This window comes from Mobula birostris, chromosome 6 (genome assembly GCF_030028105.1).
Source record: "Mobula birostris isolate sMobBir1 chromosome 6, sMobBir1.hap1, whole genome shotgun sequence".
Taxonomy (NCBI): Eukaryota; Metazoa; Chordata; class Chondrichthyes; order Myliobatiformes; family Myliobatidae; genus Mobula; species Mobula birostris.
Genome location: NC_092375.1, coordinates 142,921,920 through 142,940,415, shown reverse-complemented (window position 1 = coordinate 142,940,415; position 18,496 = coordinate 142,921,920). Strand labels below are relative to the sequence as shown.

General features: G+C 42.4%; 1 long non-coding RNA gene across 1 annotated transcript in view; it reads right to left on the bottom strand.

The window, feature by feature from the left end:
* Positions 1-3,066, bottom strand: part of LOC140198602 (uncharacterized) — an 85,699-nt gene extending 82,633 nt beyond the window's left edge. The window contains exon 1 of the long non-coding RNA XR_011886213.1: positions 2,943-3,066. This is a non-coding gene — a long non-coding RNA (uncharacterized lncRNA). The remainder of the gene's footprint in view (positions 1-2,942) is intronic.
* Between the last annotated feature and the right edge of the window lie 15,430 nt (positions 3,067-18,496).

Genomic DNA, 18,496 nt, shown 5'->3' with positions numbered 1-18,496 from the left:
TCTTCCGTCTGTGGACTCACTTTACACTGCACGGTGTCGGAGCAGTTCTGCCAGGATAATCAAGGACACAACCCACCCAGCAAACACACTTTTCGTCCCTCTTCCCTCTGGGAGAAGGTTCAGGAGCTTGAAGACTTGTACGGCCAGATTTGGGAACAGCTTCTTTCCAACTGTAATAAGACAGCTGAACGGATCCTGACCCGGATCTGGGCCGTACCCTCTAAATATCTGGACCTGCTTCTTGGTTTTTTGGCACTACCTTACCTTCCATTTTTCTATTTCTATTTATGATTTATAATTTAAATTTTTAATATTTACTAATTTTAACTATTTTTAGTATTTAATATTTGTAATCCAGGGAGTGTGAAGCGCAGAATCAAATATCGCTGTGATGATTGTACGTTCTAGTACCAATTGTTTGGTGACAATAAAGTATAAAGTAGATAATCTCCGTGCACGTGCAGGTTTTCAGATGGGATCGTTCAAATTTGTAAACAGAAACAGCGTCACTGTGTTTTAACTAGAAATCCACGCTAAGTATCCAGATATTTACATGTGCTACGATACTTGCTGAATAACTCGCGTTTCAAAATAAAATCGAAGAAAAAAATTCCAATGGCAGTTAATGCAAAAAGCAGGAAGGTCGACACTGAGTGCAAAAATTTCCAAGACACTTGGACACTAGATTACTTCTTCATCGAGCAAGCTGGGAAACCAGTTTGTCTCATTTGCCTAGAAAATGTTGCTGTGAAGAAGGTGGCAAATATCAGGCGACATTACGAGACCCACCATAGTGTCCCCATTCCAACCTCACTCCTTCCGAACGCTCTGCTCTCCACTCCCTCCGCACTAATCCTAACCTTATTATTAAACCCGCCGATAAGGGGGGGTGCTGTTGTAGTCTGGCGTACTGACCTCTACCTTGCCGAGGCACAGCGACAACTCGCGGATACCTCCTCTTATTTACCCCTCGATCGTGACCCCACTAAGGAGCACCAGGCCATTGTCTCCCACACCATCACCGACTTTATCCGCTTAGGGGATCTCCCATCCACTGCTACCAACCTTATAGTTCCCACACCCCGCACTTCCCGCTTCTACCTCCTACCCAAGATCTACAAACCTGCCTGTCCTGGCCGACCTATTGTCTCAGCTTGCTCCTGCCCCACCGAACTCATCTCTGCATACCTCGACACTGTTTTATCACCCCTTGTTCAATCCCTTCCGACCTATGTTCATGACACTTCTCACGCTCTTAAACTTTTCGATGATTTTAAGTTCCCTGGCCCCCACCGCTTTATTTTCACCATGGATGTCCAGTCCTTATATACTTCCATCCCCCATCAGGAAGGTCTTAAAGCTCTACGCTTCTTTTTGGATTCCAGACCTAATCAGTTCCCCTCTACCACCACTCTGCTCCGTCTAGCGGAATTAGTCCTTACTCTTAATAATTTCTCCTTTGGCTCCTCCCACTTCCTCCAAACTAAAGGTGTAGCTATGGGCACCCGTATGGGTCCTAGCTATGCCTGCCTTTTTGTTGGGTTTGTGGAACAATCTATGTTCCGTCCCTATTCTGGTATCTGTCCCCCACTTTTCCTTCACTACATTGATGACTGCATTGGCGCTGCTTCCTGCACGCATGCAGAACTCGTTGACTTTATTAACTTTGCTTCCAACTTTCACCCTGCCCTCAAGTTTACCTGGTCCATTTCTGACACCTCCCTCCCCTTTCTAGATCTTTCTGTCTCTGTCTCTGGAGACAGCTTATCCACTGATGTCTACTATAAGCCTACTGACTCTCACAGCTATCTGGACTATTCCTCTTCTCACCCTGTCTCTTGCAAAAACGCCATCCCCTTCTTGCAATTCCTCCGTCTCCGCCGCATCTGCTCTCAGGATGAGGCTTTTCATTCTAGGACGAGGGAGATATCTTCCTTTTTTAAAGAAAGGGGCTTCCCTTCCTCCACTATCAACTCTGCTCTTAAATGCATCTCCCCCATTTCACGTACATCTGCTCTCACTCCATCCTCTCGCCACCCCACTAGGAATAGGGTTCCCCTGGTCCTCACCTACCACCCCACCAGCCTCCGGGTCCAACATATTATTCTCCGTAACTTCCGCCACCTCCAACGGGATCCCACCACTAAGCACATCTTTCCCTCTCCCCCTCTCTCTGCATTCCGCAGGGATCGCTCCCTACACAACTCCCTTGTCCATTCGTCCGTCCCATCCCTCCCCACTGATCTCCCTCCTGGCACTTATCCGTGTAAGCGGAACAAATGCTACACATGCCCTTACACTTCCTCCCTTCCCACCATTCAGGGCCCCAAACAGTCCTTCCACGTGAGGCAACACTTCACCTGTGAGTCGACTGGGGTGATATACTGCGTCCGGTGCTCCCGATGTGGCCTTTTATATATTGGCGAGACCCGACGCAGACTGGGAGACCGCTTTGCTGAACATCTACGCTCTGTCCACCAGAGAAAGCAGGATCTCCCAGTGGCCACATATTTTAATTCCACATCCCATTCCCATTCTGACATGTCCATCCACGGCCTCCTCTACTGTAAAGATGAAGCCACACTCAGGTTGGAGGAACAACACCTTATATTCCGTCTGGGTAGCCTCCAACCTGATGGCATGAACATCGACTTCTCTAACTTCCGCTAAGGCCCCACCTCCCCCTCGTACCCCATCTGTTACTCATTTTTATGCACACATTCTTTCTCTCACTCTCCTTTTTGTCCCTCTGAATATACCTCTTGCTCATCCTCTGGGTCCCCCCCCCTTGTCTTTCTTCCCGGACCTCCTGTCCCATGATCCTCTCGTATCCCCTTTTGCCTATCACCTGTCCAGCTCTTGTCTCTATCCCTCCCCCTCCTGTCTTCTCCTATCATTTTGGATCTCCCCCTCCCCCTCCAACTTTCAAATCCCTTACTCACTCTTCCTTCAGTTAGTCCTGACGAAGGGTCTCGGCCTGAAACGTCGACTGTACCTCTTCCTAGAGATGCTGCCTGGCCTGCTGCGTTCACCAGCAACTTTGATGTGTGTTGCTTGAATTTCCAGCATCTGCAGAATTCCTGTTGTTTATAGTGGAAATTTTAACAAGTTTACTGGGCAAGCAAGGAAAGATGAAGTTGAGCGAATGAACGCTAGTTTTGGAAAACAAACATTATTTTTTGTCATGAAAAGTAGTGAAAATGAAGGAAATACCCATGCCAGCTACGAAGTCTCAAAACATATTGCAGAAAAGATGAAGTCTTTTACAGATGGAGAGTTTGTCAAATCTGGATAGTGTCTTGCTCTTGGAATCAACAAGTCTGACACCCAAGCTTTCAAGCAACAAACAGCATCAAGTTTCACGTTGATTTATTGACTGTTTGCATTAAAATTTTCTTTTTTATTATACTTAATTTACCACCATTCAATGCATCATGTTCATACGTTTTATGTTTAAAGATTCTTTGTGTTCTTTTAATAGATTCAAAAGATGTCTTGATTGAAATAGATTGCAACTAAACTGAATTCTTTGATTACTAATTGACATCCTTGGTTAAGCACAAATGATTTTCTAGCATGTGTTATTCATTAATTTGAGACAAAACATAACTAGATGTATTTAAATGGATAATTCCCATATTTCAAGTTCATATGGCATTTATCTGGCCCATTAATACGTGATCCAGCCCACAGAGGCAAAAAGGTTGCCAACCCCTGGCTTAGACAGAGATTTTTGCATCCTTCTTGGATTGTTTTCTCTGTGTCTCTCTTGTGATTCAGTTCACAGTTACAATGCACCCAACACATTAACACTATTGTTTTTACAGCTTTCCATAACCTGCTTACATAACCATTCTTTTCTCTCTCCCTAGCTATTGGGAGGCCTATAATGTAAATACTATCTTATAAGTTTAATTCAGAATCACATTCAGGTTTATTATGAGTGAAGTGACATATGTTTCAAAATTTATTGTTTTGTGACAGTGGAAAACAAAGTTGTTCCTAAAATATTTGAGTGTGAGTTTTCGGGTGTCTGTACTTTTCTCCAATGGTAGAAATGAGAAGAGGTCTTGTCCTGAATAATGGTTGTCCCCTTCTTGAAAGGCCGCATTTGGGAGATCTCCTTGATAGAGGGAAGGCTTGAGCTGGTGATGGAGCTGTCTGAGTCTATGCAATCTCTTTCATCCCTGTGCAATAGTGCCTCCATACCAGCTGGTGGTGCAACTAAGCAGAATGCTTGCCACCATAAATCTGAAGATTAGATTAGATTATGAGGACATTGTCATTTAGAAATGCATGCGTGCGTTAAGAAATGATACAATGTTCCTCCAGAGTGATATCACACAAAAACAGGACAAACCAAGAAGAGGAGTTCAGTGGGTAATAAAATGGACAAGTTCACGGCGCTAGCCAGGCGTCAGAAAACATTTTGGGAGTGCAGTGTTATGTGTTTTACTGGAATGGGGCTGCATGAGGATATACCCGATCAAACTTTCCATGGAGGGCTTCCAGACTGTTCGGGCTGACTGGAAATGCACTGAGAGCTGTAAGCGTGAAGGAGTTGGGTGCTTACTGTTCTGATTAAGAACGGATGGTGCAATCCGGGTCATATTAAGATCGAGGAACGTGTTTGTAGACCGGATATTGAACTTTTTGCTGTTGGACCTGGCCATATTCCACCGAGATACAACACTGGGTATCACGGGAGGTTGTTCCTGCCTGTGGCCATCAAACTTTGCAGCTCGTCCTGTGGAGGGTCAGTCACCATGAGCCAATAGGCTGGTCCTGGTCTTATTTCCATCTGGCATAGTTTGCATTTTGTTGTTTGATTGTTTGTGGTTTTTGTATTGCTATACCTACGCTCTATTCTTGGTTGGTGCGGCTGTAATGAAACCGAATTTCCCTCGGGATCAATAAAGTATATCTATCTATCTATCTATCTAACAATGACAAAAACACATAATTACAACATATAGTTACAGCAGTGCAAAACAATACCATAATTTGATAAAGAACAGACCATGGACACGGTAAAAAAAAGTCTCAAGTCCCAATCGACTCCTATAGTCCCCGATAGCAGGCAGCAAAAGGGGAGAAACTCCCCTGCCATAAACCTCCAGGCACCGAAAACCGACAACTGCCGATACATTGGAAGCACCCGACCACAGCTGACTGAGTCCGTCCAAAAACTTCGAGCCTCCAACCAGCCCCTCCGATACAGCCTCCCAATCGCCATCCTCTGCCGAGCACCTTCGACCTAGCCCCGCTGGCCAAAACAAGCAAAGCCGAGGACTCAGAGGCCTACTCCTCCGGAGATTCTGGACCACACAGTACCAGCAGCAGCGAAGCGGTTCAGAAATTTCTCCAGATGTTCCTCTGCTCTCTCACGTCTGTCTCCATCAAATCAGAATTGTGCATGGTACCCTACTTAACAAATTACAGATATCATTCCGGAGTGGCCGCACACGCTGCGTCGCACCGCCATCTTCTCCTCCTGATTTCCGAAGCAATATTTGCATTAGTCCTCAGTGGCATACCAAATGTCCTGAAACGCATAATAGTTTGCCATCAACAATGTGATGGGCCCAGGATCCTCCATGATGCTGACATCAGGAACTTAAAGGTGCTCACCCTTTCCACTACTGACCTCTCAATGAAGACTGTTGCAAAATCTCCCAGCTTTTCCTTCCTGAAATCCACAATCAATTCCTTGGTCATGCTGATGTTGAGTGCAAGAGCTTGAGTTTGAGATGAAATGTCTACTATGGCTGGGTAGGTGGCATTGTGTAGAAATTTAGATGTGACTGAGATGATTGAACAAGAGTTAAGTATACAAAATGCTGTTCAGCATGCAATTGATGTTGGGCAGTTTTGGGATTTTTTTTCTGCACTCCATCAGAGTCTAATGGGAAACCTGACAGAGGTTTATAAAATTATGAGAGGTATAAATAAGGTAGATATTTAGAGTTTTTTTTCTGGGGTAAATGTCATATCTTAAAGGGCATAGCTTTCAAGTGAGAGAGGGAAAGTTTAAGGGAGAGGTGTCGGGTGATATTTTACTTAGAGTGGCAGGTGACTGAAAATGTGTTGCCAGGGGTGGTGAAGGAGGCAGACATGATAGAGGTGTTTTAGAGGCATTTAGATGGATGCATAAACATGAAGGAAATGGAGAGGTGTGGATCACGTGCAGGCAGAAAAAAATTACTTTCATTTGGCATCATCGTGGGTACAGGCATTGCGGTCTTCAGAGTATGTTCAATTCATGTTTAATTGCCACTTAACCATATATGAATACTCATGAATACAGCCAAACGAGACAACATTCCTGTATTCTTCTCTTCTCTGTTCTATGTACATAAGGTGACATTTCCTGCAAAATGCACACTGGTTGCCTCTCAAGCTGAGAAAGCATCCACACAAATTGTAGCAGCTGGAGCCACTTTCTGAAATATCAGCCTCCAGGATGCTCGACGTGTCCAGACGAAGGTTTTCCTAGGACTTGCAGTCCACTCATCACAGCTATCCTTTCAGTCAAATTAGAATCTTAAAATAAACTGCTCAGAAGGATGTAATTGATTTTAACTAGATCAGAACTAAAGTTACTTATCTATTTTCTATCCAAAATGAATCAAAGAGTCCAGTTAAGCATATGGGCATAAGTCATGTCTAAGAAACATCATTCAGAATAGACAGAAAGTACCTGATTATTAAATATCTAGGTACTAGGCACTTACCCTGGAATTGTTGGAATTCCGCAGTTCCACTCCTTTTAAGTTGCGTGTGAGGAACTGCCTTCAGTGAATTCTTCCTGTCAGCATACCTCGACCTTCAACCTGTTTGAGATTTGCTTTGTTGGTGATCTAGCCGGCTATGTCTCCAGGCATTGTGTCAAGCCCTGATGTGCCTCCTTAACATTAAGCTTGTCACAATTTTATAAACCCTCCGATGTCTGTTCAGAATGATGTGGTTACAGCTCAAAATTATCTCAGAGTCTACTGTTTGGGTCAGATGTTACCCCCCCTCACTGCCCCACCCCCAGGTTGGATTAGTAGTGGAGTGACTTGGGAATTTAACTTTATCCAAGGCAGATCAAGAATCCCGGGAATGCTGGCAGGTAAAAGTAGCTTGCAAGACTCTATCTGTAAGGTGCTTTGCTTACAGCTGGTGGGCTTCTGTACAGCAGGTGAAGAGCTGAACGCTCTCCCTGTGGCCTCATGGGTTCTCCCAGGGTGTATCAGTTTCCTACCGCCTCCTGAAAGCAAACAGTTGCCAAGTTAATCGGCCACTATAACTGCCTCCAGTGTGTGGCCGAGTGATAGAACCCGCAGGGTGGGGTGGGTGGGGGAGTGGAGGTGCTGGGAGGAGCGGATAGGGAAAAAAATGGAATTAGGGTAGGATTAGAGTAAATTGATGCCTGATGGTTGGCACAAACTCAGTGAGCTTAGTGGCTTTTTTCCACGCCCAATAATTCTGACTCTCTATGACTGCTTAACAGCTGCTGCAAACCTATATTTCCCAATCCAAGCACTTGGACTAATCAAATTCCCTATGTGAATTCTTGACTAGAAAAAGGAAGGAACTCCTCAACATTTTTTAGAGGCCGGTCTGATCAACTGTTGGCATGTGCATACTTCTTCTATGGGTGGGCCTGATTTGACTTGGCTGACATTGATCTGTCATGCTGTTCTTCGGTCTATGCTTAAGCAACAAGATAAATAGATAATGTATAAAAGATTAATGAGAGCCAGGAGCAAGGGAATAATAAATTGTGAATAGGAAAGAGCATATAAGAGAATTGATTGCAGATAGTAATAAAAAGTCTACAAAAATCTTTATTATTAAAGGAAAGTAAACAGTTCAAAATGAACAAGCAGTCTTCAGTAGAAACAGAAGAGTTGAGGGTCAGCATGACAATCTCATGAAAGTAAATAATAGATAAGCTCTGAGTTCTGAAATGCTATTATGTGCTGTTCAATACTTCTCTATGGTTACTGGGTAAATGTATATTATTAATTAAATCATATTACACTTATTAAAAATTATATGATCTCTCACCAAATTGTTAATGAACTAATTAACAATATACTGGAGGGAACACCCCCAGCACATATCAATTATGTTGTCATGGCAATGTTTTATTAGCAATTTTATGAGCTTTGTAGAGACATGATCTGCAAGCCTGGAAACAAAATTATTATTTGCTAGTTGGGCTGTTAATCAAAATGAAATTCAACTGAACATAAACTGAGTTTTCCACCTTTAATTGGTTAAAACATTTATGTCTACAGAGTACAGGAAACAGTTTGGTAATAAATAGGAAATATAACAATTAACTTACTAGAATACTTTGAGAAGTCAGCTATATTAAAGTAGTGTCATCATAATTCCTTTCATTGAATATCTGGAGTTTGAGTTGACTTTTTATGAGATTCCCTTTATGAGTTATACATGTAAAAGATACATATATCAAAAAATGATTTCATATGTAAGAGCTGAGATGAAGAATAAAATGGCGATACTAAGTAGAAAGGCAGGGTTAAAAGACAAGTAGTTCATTGAGTATTTTGAGGAGGTGATTGAGCTGATCAGTTAGGATAGGGCAGTGGATGATGACGATGTGGATTCTAGTAAGTCATTGGACAAGGTCTCTCACTACAGGCTGATACAGAAGATTGCAATGTATGGGACCCATGGAGCCTTGGTAGATTCAATTTAAAATTCCCTTTGCTATAGAAGGCAAAATTTAAAAGTAAATTTTATTATCAAAGTACATATATATCACCATGTATATCCCTGAGATTTATTTCCTTAAGGGCATATTCAACAGACCTATAGAAAAGTAACTCTAACAGAATGCTGCTTTTCAGTGAAAATGTTAGTTGGGAGGGTTTTACTCATGATGGACTGGGCTGCATCCACTACTTTTTGTAGCATTTTCCATTCAAGAGCACTGGTGTTTCCATACCAGGCTGTGATGCAGCCAGTTATTATACTCCCCATAGCCCATCCACAGAAGTTTATCAAAATTTTAGATGTTATGCCGAATCTTCGCAGACTCCTAAGGAAGTAAAGGTGCAGCTTACTTTCTTTGTAATCAGTTACGTGCTGGGCCAGAACAGGTCCTCTTAAATGATAACTCCGAGGATTTTGAAGCTACTAATCCTTTCCACCTGTAATACTCTGATGAGGACAGGCTCATGAACATCTGGTTTCTTTCTCCTGAAGTCAATAATCAGTTATTTGGTCTTGCTGACATTGAGTAAGAGGTCGACGTTATAACATCACTCAGCCAGATTTTCAATCACACATACAGTAAGTGACAGATTGCGGAGTACATACTCTGTGGTTTTAAGTATGTCCTGTTTAATTTTTATCCACCATTTATATTTTGCATAGTATGGAGATATTTGACTGAGAGGTACATCGGTCAGGATGGCACTGATTGAGGTTAGACAACTTCGAGAGCCAGTCCTTGATCTTCATTATGTCCATCCATAGGCCCTTTACCTGTGGGGAGAAGCAGAGTATTTTATCAGAGCTGTTCTCACCTGTGGGAATCTAGAATTTTGGTGCAAGCTTGAGGAAATGATTGAAATTCTCCAAATGCACCCTAAAGATATATGTACAAATGTTGCTAAAAGCAAAGTGTCCAAAGAATATGTGGGACAGTATGACCCAGGGGGTGCAGGGTTGGTACATGGCAACTACTGGGAATGCCAGCAATGCAAGAGAGATATTGCTTCTTTAAGGGGGAAGTGAGGCAGCGCCAGGAGGGAGGTGAGTGTAACTGCGAATGATAACGGCAGTCATTCAGAGAACTGATGAGTCAGCCCTGGATTATGCAGAACATAAATATCAAGTGTATGAGGATTATTCACGGTTGGATAATCCAGGGAGGGATGACCCAGTCTTCCTGAAAATTCTGAAGGAAGGCCTGAGCTCAGCCCACCAGGAAGTTTTGGGGATAGCAGCGGGATTGACCTACTCCGTAATAGCATCATGGGCCAGTAAGATAGATCAGAGGAGGGGGAAAAGCAGTCATAAAGTGGCTATAGTGAATGTAGCTGCTGTGACGTCACAGAGAACTTGCTTTGTGTGCCAGCAGCTGGGGCAGGTAGCAAGGAACTGCTGCAGTAGATGTGGAAGGGTAAAGGAGATGATTTGTTACAGCTGTAGCTTCTCAGGCCAAGGTTGCTGGGAGGGTCCTGCAAAGAGAACAGGGTGTGAAAATCACTCACCAAAGCAGGCAGAATCCACAGCAGTAACTTTTATTTCCGTTTTGACTGCTGACCAGGTTATAGAGCTGGTGAGATCAGACAAATGGCCTACAACTGCCTCTATTGCCAGTGGTGGTCATCCACGCGTGTACACAAGATGTTTAGTAGGTGGCCAGCAATATGAAATATTAATGAACACGGGGTCATCAGTTTCAATAACTGATCTACTTTTCCCACGACTTGAGAGGTGACTTACATTGTCTGTGCAGGAGGTGGAGAGAAGTCAGCCCCAGGTACTTGAGATTGACAGAGTGCAGCTTCCTGTAGATTTTTGGGTGTGCCCAAACAATGAAGGTACTGGGGATAGACACACTGGGTAAGGCAGGTGTGATCATAGATTTAGGGAAAGGAGAAATAACATGCACAAGACAGGGAGAGCGAACATATGTGACCCACAAAGCAGCTAACATGGCCCAGAGAGAGACAGCAGCCCCAAGCAGGGAGAGGAGACAGGGTGATGTGTGAGAATCATGTCCGCAGGTCCCAAGGGGAGGGGCCAAGTGCAGTCAGGAGCTGTTAGAAATAGTGTGGCTATCTGAGGAGGTAGCAGTGATTAAAGGCTCACCAGAAAGGGGATAGTAAGGAGTAGAAAGGGAAGGAGTGGGCAGACATCAGTGCGAGGAAGGCAGCGGAAGAACAAGAAGCAACAGAAATTACAAATGTACAGGAAGAAACTACAACTGCCAATTCAGCAAGATTACATGGAGATGTGAAGGATCACTGTAACCAGGGTAAAACACTGAGGGATCGAGCAAAGCAACAGCAACATAATTGCAGACCAGAGAGAAACAAGAGGGAGAGAAGATAGTCCTCCCATGACCAAGTCATGGAAAAAGAGCTGGTTGAAATGACAGGTTTCACTCCCGGGTGGATAGAACCACAGGCAGTGCTCTGGATGAATGACGCCTGCGTTGGTGTACAGTCCCAGCAAGGCAGCCGGTGGAAACACTGGGATCAGGTTAAACTGTATGGCCCACCTTCTCGTCACCCCACAGACAGAGCGGGAGATCAAGTCTACCCGGTAACAGAGTCATTGCAGAGAACCCTGGTGATGAACTCCAGCTGGCTGTATCAGGCCTGACCACAGCTGATGGAAGCAGACCCACAGCAAATGCGAAGGCAGAGGACACTGAGCGCAACAGCAAGTCGTGAATAGCATGTTAAAATGTAATGGTGATGGTACTCTGTAATGAAGGCTGGCTCCTGAAGGTAGATGATCAGTTGTATGGCTCAGTATAGAAAAACATTTGGGGAGAATTGATGGAAAGGGATTCGAGTTACAGCAGAGACATTAGGTTCCACAACTTTGATGGAGTGGCAGACTGAGAAAGAAAAGAAATGACACTCAGCTGAGCTCTTTCAGAGGTTGGGCCAGCGATCAACAGGACAGTCTGGTAGGGGGGGTGTCACTGGGATGAAGTCTTAGCTGTCATCCAAATAGAGACCATCCCAACTCTTTCTGTACATCGATGTCACGTAATATTGGGTCAGGAGGCCTCTTCCTCCAAGAGTGTCTTATTTCGTTGAATAAAACACTTCTGCATCCACTAGTTTCAGTGTCTGTCTGGTGACTTTGTTCATGTTACAACGCTGTCTACTCTTGACCTTCTGCACTGTCACAGGGCATAAAGTCAGAGAGTAATACAACATAGAATCAGGCCTGTCGGCCCAACTCAACCACAATGTCCACCAAGCTAGTTCCATTTACTTGTGTTTGGCTCACATCCCTCTAATGTTCTATCTAGGTAAGGTGAAGTGCAAACTCAAAGAATAACACCTCATATTCCATCAGGGTAGCCTCTACCCTAATGGTATAAACATTAAATTTTCAGGTAATGCACTCCCACTAATATTGTCCACCTATGTTCTTTCTTCATTTGCTCACCTTTCCTAATTACTAATCACCCATACACATATCCCCTGGATTTCGTCTCCCTTGTCCTACCCTCCCTACTCCAATCCAATCTGGTTTCACTTGCCCATTATCCCTCCCTTAAATGGCTCCACATCAACTTCCAGCCTCTGTCTCTTTCCTTACTCCCCCTCCCCATTTACAACAATCATTGCCCAATTCACCTGGTTCAGCTTAGCTTCTAACAGCCTTCGTCTCACCCCTTCCTTTCACCTCTTTATACTGGACACCTTCCTTTCACACCCAATGTGGATGGCACGGTAGCATTTTACGGCAGTACCGATGGTTAGATCCAGGTTCAATTCCCACTGTCTGTATAGAGTTGGTATAGAGTGCTCAGAACTGTGTGAGTTTCTTTTAGGCACTCTGACTTCCTCCCACATTCCAAAGACGTACGGGTTAAGGTTAGTAAGTTGTGGGCAAACTACGTTGGTGCCAGAACAAATGTTCTGAACCATGAAGGTGGCAACAAATACAGGCTGCCCCCAGCACATTACTGACGCAATCGATACATTTCACTCTAGGTTTTGATGTTTCATTGTATATGTGACAAATAAAGCTAATCTTTTTCTTAATCTTTAAAGCATTACCCATCTCTTCTGCTGCACAGATGTGGTTTAACTGGCCGAGTTCCTTTGGTAGCTTTCTTTTATCCACCCACTGATGAAATTTCCCAAAGGAGTTGGTATGGAATGTGCAACCACTGTGCCCAAAAACAGGTCATCATTGTGCATTTTTTCTTGGCAAAACTGAATGTTGGAATGCCTGTGTCCTTATGCTATCCAGATTCCTACAGCAGTCATTTGAAATATTACAGGAAACTCTAGATCTAGATTCGAAAGACCTCCGCCTAATCAGAAATCTGTACTGGGAACAAACTGCTGCTGTAAGAATAGATGGAGAAGTGAGTCAGTTTACGAAAATCAAGAGAGGCGTTAGACAAGGGTGTGTTTTCTCCCCTGATTTATTTAACCTGTACAGTGAAAAAATATTACAAAAAGTAAGAGACATCTTGGGAATCAAAGTTGGCAGCGAAAACATCAATAATTTCAGATATGCAGATGACACTGTGTTAATTGCAAGTACGGAGGAAGAACTACAAAACTTAATTGATATAGCTGTTGAAGAAAATGTAAAAATGGGTCAATCTATCAATTGCAAAAAGACAGAATGTGTGGTGATATCCAAAAAGAAGGAGAATCCTATCTGCAGGCTGAGAATAAATGGAGAAAACATAAAACAAGTACAGAACTTTTTCTACTTAGGAAGCTGGGTGACACCAGATGACAGATGCGACATGGACATCAAAAGAAGAATAGGGATGGCAAAAGACACCTTTACGAGAATGAAGAGTATACTGACCAACACTAATCTAGGCATGACAACCCGCCTCAGAGTACTGAAATGTTACATTTATCCAGTTATGTTATATGGCTCAGAATGTTGGACAATATCTAGTAACATGAGGAAGCGAATTGAAGCAGCAGAGATGTGGTTTTTGAGGAGGATGCAAAGAATATCATGGACAAAACGAATATCTAATGAGGATGTCATGAACACAGCAAGCACAGAAAGAGAAATAATGTATGAGATCATGAAAAGGTAATGTAAGTTCATTAGACATGTGATTAGGAAAGCGGAATTAGAATGTATGGTAATTATGGGAAAGATTGAAGGGAAGAAAGCAAAAGGAAGGCAAAGACAAATGATGATGGAGACAGCAGCCAGAGAACTGGAAATGAATACCAATGAATTGATCCACTTGACCCGAAACAGGAGTGTGTGGGCCATGGCAGTCAAAGCTCAAACTGGGCATAGCACCCGATCATGATGATGACAGCAGTCAAGATGAGGAGTGGTGAAAACTTCTCCTCCCTTGCTCTGCTGTTTAAAATTTAATAATAAAACTCCTCTCCATCCTAGGTTTCTGCATGGGCTACAACACACTCTTCCTCTGAGACAAAACAACAGGTCAGCTTGGAATTCACCAATAATTTTCAAAGCAGCTCTATTGGGTTAGCAAGTAAAGGGTTAGCAAGAAACGGGTTGCCATATAACCCACACAGCCAATACAAACTGAGTCAGGAAGAAAACTGGCTTGTTATTCTTCAGCACCGAGAAAGCACATACTCGTTGTACACAGCACTAGGATTAAATAACAATGTGATTGCATCTTCGCACTGAACTGACATTCCTTCACATCTGGCCTTTGGGTGTTAAAGCTCTTTAGCTCCAATTGCTATTTTCTTTCTTGATGCAGTCCAACTCCCTATTACTTCCTATAAAAAATCTCAAAATCTCTTCTCTCTCTTTCTCCCTCCCTCCTTCCTTCCAGTTTTTGCTCACTTCTCATGTTGTTTTCTTCTTCATCTTGGTTTCAATTATTTAATCTGCAAATACTGCCATAGACTTTCTGGAGAGGTGAAAAGCACAATTTATGACACAGTTGCTGTTTCTTAATTATGTCCTTCATTCAAATTGGCATCTTGCTCACTAGGTACTAACAACATAGGTACATCTAAAAGCTCCACATATACTTTATAACTCAGACCTCAGATTCATTCCCCTTTTACGCATGCTGCACTAAATTCTAGTGCAATTCTTGTTTATCTCAGATTTTTAAATGGATCCAGATGGTTGATGCTCAGCTTTAGTAATCTGTTCTTTTATCCGAAACCTTAATCAACACACATTAAAGGTTTGCTCAATAATTTAGCCTTAGTCTGCACACACCAATACATAATCTAAATATTGCCCAACTCTTGATAAAATAGGTTACAGACGTGGAATGCAACATGGTAGATTGCAGGAAAAAGAAAATGCTGTGCAGGAGGTAACACGAGAGGAGAGTGTCATTAGTGCATGGTGTGAAGTGAAGTGAAAGGATTATAAATAGAGCCAGAGATAGATAATACAATAAGCTCTCTTGATTGCATGCTGAGAGAGAAGTGAACTGTTGTTTCTGATTGTATCTTTTATCCAAAGACATGAGGCTTTGAATACACTTACACATCTTCCGATCTTTTGCATTGCATCTGGACTGAGAGTGTAGTCTCCTCTACTTAGGAAAAACCAAACACTGATTGAGAGACTGCTTCACAGAGCAACTGCCTATAGCCCACTTGAGCTTCCACTTGCCTGTCATCTGAACTTTACATTCTATTTCCACTCTGAGCTCTTCGTGGTCTCCTGCACTTCACCTTCTGATCTGGGCACGTTGTATCCTTCAGCACTCCATGCCAAATTCAATAATATCAGATGACTTGATTTTTCTGTTTGTATCAGATTGACTTTTTTCTTCAATAGAATTGTTCAAGATTAATTCATTTTTTTTCCCTCTCTGCCCCTTGCAGCCTGTATTCCCAGCACCATCCTTTTTTGGGTTCAGATTTTAGCAAGCACTGACTGGCAATTCACAACCTTTACCTATCCCTCTGCTTGTTTTCTCTCTCTAACAATTCTAATCAATCAATTGACAAGGTGACTTTGTTCTTCTGGGCAAACCAGCCTCAATCTATTGGGGATACTTCTTTTGCCCTAGTGCTTTTGAAGAAGGCTCTTCAATCCGACACATTAAACCTGTTCTCACCCCATAGAAGCTGCCTGGCCCACTGGGTGTTTCCATCACTTTCTGCTTTTATTTCAATTGTCTTTGCATCTAGTAAAAGGCCCTGATCAATAACTTTAATGTTATTCACAGGCTGTTTGTGTAGAAAAAGAGTGAAGAGATGGACAGAAAGAATGTGAATGAGAAAGCGAGTGGTATGGAAGAGAGAGGGAACGTCAAAAAGAAAAAGAGAGATATCCAGAGCTGTCAGAATCACTTCCTGCAGTCTCAGAGTCAACTCCTGCAGCCACCACAGAGAAGGCCCTAGAACCTGAGAATGCTTTCGCATCCACAAGTTTCACCTGTCAAGCAGAGTGATATCAGGAAGATGTTATCTCACAAGAGTAAGAAATCCTCCACAGCAATCAAATCTTTAAGTCTGAATGAGACAATTTAAAAATTAACTATGCTGTGGATATCTGTACATTAGTTATATTATATAATATATTGTATATATAGTTGAGTTGCATTTTATATTGAGTTGGAGTTTATAACTAAGCAGGGAGGAGTGTTGTGTATTTAATATTTCAATAAATATTTGAGTAACCTTGTATATACTGTATGTTGGTTGATTAAGCAATCTTGTTTATTTAAATTCATTGAAATTCGGGTTATATGTACAAATACATGAAGTGCATACATCATCAAACTACCACATGATACATGCACATGTTGCTTTAAAGTAAACTCAAAGTTACACCCCTATTTTGGACTCCCATGTCTTCCTTTGAATTAATTTAATGTTTTGAAGTTACAAAACAGAACATTACTCCTTCCCCTCCCTCCCATCATTTTACTCTTCTCCATTCTGAGTCCTGAAGAAGGGTCTTGGCCCGAAAATGTCAACTGTTCCTTCATTTCCATAGCTGCTGCCTGACCTACTGAGTTCCATTTTGTGTGTGTTGCTTTAGACTTCCAGCATCTGCAGACACACTTGTGTTTATATTTGAGTAGATAATTGCACAGGAATTCCCTCCACCAAGATACTTGCCTACATCTTCCTTCATTAAACTCATTCTCCAGCCATTAACTCCTTCCATATTTCTAAAAGCTGTTCATGAATAAACAAGACTTTTCACCATCTTGAGGTGATTTTGATCCCATGATGAACACGTAGCCACACTTTTGTTAAGATTTGGCTGATATGATGCTGAAAATCTCAATGCCAAATCAATAAAATCCTCATTAAATCTTCAATCCCATTTTAGCCTCCATTTCAATGCAATCATTCTTGCTTTCCTTTGTTCTATTATATATTCAGTGACAACATCCAAAACTCTGCTGACTCCATCCTAAGTCAAACTCAGACTCTTTCACTCAACAGCATGGAAGTTAGCTATACTCCCATATCAAACTGCTCAAGTTCAGCTCCTGAATATTAAATTCTCTTCCTTGCTTTCACATAGGGGAAAGTTGGATTGTACAAATGGAGAATTTCCATTATCTCTTCCAGCTCTATAATCCCTAATCCTGATCTATTCAGCTTGCCCAGATTTATTTGTCCTAGCTTTAGAGCCATGTGTTCAGCTGTTTAAACAGATCTCTGAGTCCAGATGATGGATTTCAGCCCCATTTATTCATTTCCATTGTTGCTGTCTGACCTGCTGAATTCCTCCAGCATTTTGTGTGTGTTGCTCTGGAGATCCAGCATCTGCAGAATCTCTTGTGTTTATATTTTCCTCTCTTTCCTCCTCTAAGCCATGCATTAATACTAATCTTGTTTGGTAATGTTTTGTCCTTGGCTTCATATATATCCTTTTGTATCTTGGTATCAAATTTTGATCAATAATATTCCTAAGAAGTGCAGCGGGAGATTTTGTGATACTTTCAAGTATATACACAGAAGGTTATAAAAGGTCGATACCCAGAAGTTACAAAAAGGAAATAGGCCTATGGACCAACCAGTCAATCTCAGCATTTACTCCACACTTGAACCATTAATTCTAATCACATCTATCCATACACTTCATCTGGATTGAAAGAGTAGAGCAGAGATAGTCAGTATACCACTGTCATAGGCTGAATCAAAGGAATTGACGAGTAAGTATATAGGAGGGAGGCTGAAAATCTAATTGAGTGATGCCATAACAACAACCTCTTACCCAATGTCAGCAAGACCAAGGAGCTGATTATTGACTTCAGGAGGAGGAAACTAGAGATACATGAGCTAGTCCTCAGTGGAGGATCAGAGGTGACGTGGATCCTCTGTATTATCATTTTGGAGGCCCTCTCATGGGCCCAGCAAGTAAGTGCAATTATGAGGAAAGCATGGCAGTGCCACTACTTCCTTAGGAGTTTGAAAAAGATTTTGCATAACATCTAAAACTTAGACAAACTTCTATATATGTGTCTTGGAGAGTATATTGAACAGAAAAATCTACAAGAAGTTATGGATATGGCCCAGTCCATCATAGGTAAAGCCCTCCCCACTATTGCATTGTTGCAGGAAGGCAGTATCCTTCATCAAGGACTCCCACCAACCAGGTCATGCTCTCTTCTCACTGCTGCCACCAGAGAGAAGTTACAGGATCTTGAAGACTCACACCACCAGGTTCAGGAACAGTTATTTCCCCACAACCATCAGGCTCCTGAGCTGAAGGGGGTAACTTCACTCAACTTCACTTGCCCCACCACTGAACTGTTCCCACAACCTACAGACTCACTTTTCAAGGACTCTTCATCTCATGTTCTCAATATTTA